This window comes from Myodes glareolus, chromosome 18, assembly GCF_982192425.1.
Source record: "Myodes glareolus chromosome 18, mMyoGla1.1, whole genome shotgun sequence".
Lineage (NCBI taxonomy): Eukaryota > Metazoa > Chordata > Mammalia > Rodentia > Cricetidae > Myodes > Myodes glareolus.
Window position 1 is genome coordinate 40188342 of NC_142043.1, and position 3107 is coordinate 40191448.

General features: G+C 40.3%; 1 long non-coding RNA gene across 1 annotated transcript; it reads left to right on the plus strand.

The window, feature by feature from the left end:
* Positions 1–1761: 1761 nt before the first annotated feature.
* Positions 1762–2679, plus strand: LOC148119120 (uncharacterized). Its single transcript, XR_015735406.1, has 2 exons — positions 1762–1882; positions 2385–2679. It is a non-coding gene; the product is annotated as an uncharacterized LOC148119120 (long non-coding RNA).
* Positions 2680–3107: the final 428 nt, after the last annotated feature.

Below are 3107 nucleotides of genomic sequence, written 5' to 3' on the forward strand. Positions count from 1 at the left end.
TACTGACAGCTGTATTTCTTTTGTTTTTGTTGTTGTTTTTACAGTTTCATACTTCCTAATGTTTATAAATTTGAACCTTGAAAATTTCATTGTTTCAAAAATTGCTTTTTCATTCTATCCTCAAGGACCTCTACCCTAACTGTATGCTTAGAATACACTTTATTTTTTCTCCTACTGGCATTTTGGATATGATGTCTAACCTGCTTACCCTCTGACTCTCACTTCAATATCTGCTATTCCATCTGTACATTATTTCTTAGTTCATGCATTTGACTTTTAGTTGTAGAATTTATTTATATTTATTTACACAGCTAATATTTAGAAAAAAATAAGTTTTCAGTCATTTATTTTACATATTAACTTTAGTTATCCAAAGGCCTCTAAACTTTTTCTGTATTTCTGAATTGAACTGTGTCCATTCAACTTCTTGTTATTTTCCTGAGTGCATCATGACTTTATTGTTCTACTTTTGCTTGTCTATATGTGTTCTCTAGAATTTCTTGTTATGTGGTTGTTTGCACTAGACTCATCCCTAGCTTAGTCTGTGGGTCAAGCTGACCTTGAAGAGGCAGGCCTTCTACATTATCTTATTCAATGGTAGGATCATGACTATAGGTTTTTATTTACTTCAAGCTAAATACTGCACTAAGATGAATGAGAGGTGAGTCAAATCTTTGGATAATGCCCTCTTTCTACAGAAATGGTAGATGTTTGTTTCAGATATACAGTACAGAGAGAGTCACTCAACAATCAGGTCATCTTAGTCCGTGAAGAGAATAAGAAGATGAGATGATTGTTGGCCAAGAATCCCTCTTTCTGCCTTAACCTTCGGCACAGGAAGCATAGCTTTCTAGTTCTTGCTAGAATCCCAGAGCATAGAAAAAAATTACCACCAGCAGGCACTAAGATATTTTCCTTTTCATCTTTGCTAGACTTTACTGACAATGCTGTAGTTTGTTTTTGAAAAGTTATTCATTCATTCATTCATTACATCATTCATTTAGGAATGTTGGGGCTCACTCGGCAAGTCTTTGATCATGAGTTTCATTTTTAGCACCCTAGTTTGATTAAAGAGCTTAGATTTTTCAGGGACCCTTGCACACTGTCCATCCTCTTGTGTGAATGTAGCCCTTGGGTTGGCGTTGATTAGTGACTGCCTTGAGGGCCTAGAGTTTGACCCTTTGTAACCTAAACACTTTGATGACTTTTTTTCCTATATCTTTAAATCTATTCTTTAAAAAAATCATTATACTTTCCTGCTTGCCCTCAGTCACACTTTGATCCGAATCTTTGTTTATTTTGTTTTTTTTTTCTGCTATTGTTTGAGAATCAGTATTCTTTTTTTTTTTTCCCCATCAACAATTTTCCCATGTAACTCAAGTCTGCGCAGGAATGCTTGAAATCACTGGGTGGTTGTAACTCTCCATTCAGTGGCTGGGCTGCAGGACTGTAGACCAATCTTCAAGGATTTCTGCAATTCCTAAAAGGAATCTTCTGACAAGGCAAAGACAGCACCCACATCTAGGACATCAGAAGGAGCAGCAGTGAAATTCAGGCTAAAGGGGCACATTGACCTTGAAACTCCTCCTTGGTCATGGCTTTTTCAACAGTAGCCTGTTGTGGGAGTATCTTCCGCTGCCTCAGCCAATAGTCGCTGAAGCCCGAGCCCACAGTGCAATGGGGAGCGCCTTCCGCTCCGTCAGCCAATAGCCGCTGAAATACCAGCCCACTGGGGCGTGGTAAATTTCTCTTTTAAAAAGAGCCACTGATCCCGGATCAGGCTCTCTTGGTTCTGGCGCTTGGTCCTGGCTCCTGCTCCCGGCTCCTGCTCCCGGCTCCTGCTCCAGCAACTAGGCTCCCTTCCTGACGGTTTATGGTGTATGTAAGTTTTACCCCCCAAAATAAATAACCCCTTAAAACATAACTGGTGTGGGATTGATTTGCCGATAGTAGCCAGCTACTCTTCAAAATCATTAAGATCTCAGACTTCCTCTGAGAGTGTCTATCTAAGACTGTGCTTTGTCCAGCGTTGTTATCCTTCAAGCTCAGGCTGTGCTGCATGGCGACATCCGGTAACAAAGGGCAGAATCTCACTTTGTGAGAGGCACTTGGTCCACGCTGCACTCAGTCACTACCAGATGTGGCTCTCAGAAGGCTGCCTGGCTTGTCTGAGTTCCTAGAGAAGACACTGATTCTCCAGAACAACAATGACCTATGTAGCCAGTGGAATCTTCTCTCTGTCCTCTTCATATTCATGATGTGCACACCATCAGCTTACCCCCGTAGGGACCGACTCTTCTACATGGAGGTCAAAGTTGCTGCCACGTAGGTGAGTTTTGCTGCAAGGGATTTCACAATACTCCTCTGCTTCATTTGTCATGCAGGATGGACTCCATGCACTGTGAACGTTTTCCTGCAAGATATGATAGGAATCAAGGTCACTCTAGGTGCTTCTCTATGTGCCCAGAAAGAATCAGAAGCTTTTGACTGCTGTTTCTCTAAGCATAACTTGAGAGATGACAGCATATAATTTCAACTCTGGATAAATGCTCTAACATCTACCTTGATTTCACCTGCCTTCGCTCCAACAACCATCTGTCTATTTGCCAGCCCAACCTGGACTTGTAACACAGCTGGTTTACTTTACTTCAAATAAAAATAACAGCATATCAGAATAAAGCAATTGTCTGTATGTATTTATATATAATGGCACCATATAAAACAAAATTTGAAATGTTGTACAATTGGAATCAATCCTATATATTCAAGAAACTGACTGACAATGGTATAGTAGCCATTTTTCCCATTAAACACCATTTACCCATACCACATTTGTATCAAAAAGTCTTCCTGCCCCAAATTTCTCCTCACATGTCTTAAGCCTCTTTTCAGCATCTTTCTTGTAGTGGGAGGCTGCTTGTTTGTTTCCCGGCCGCCCAGACTCCAGAAATAATCACATAGGAGATATATTATTTAAATCACTGCTTGGCCCATTAGTTCTAGCTTCTTATTCGCTAGCACTTACATTATAATTTAACCCATATTTATTAATCTCTGCATCAGCACGAGGTCATGGTCTACCAGAAAAGTTTCAGCATGTCTGTCTC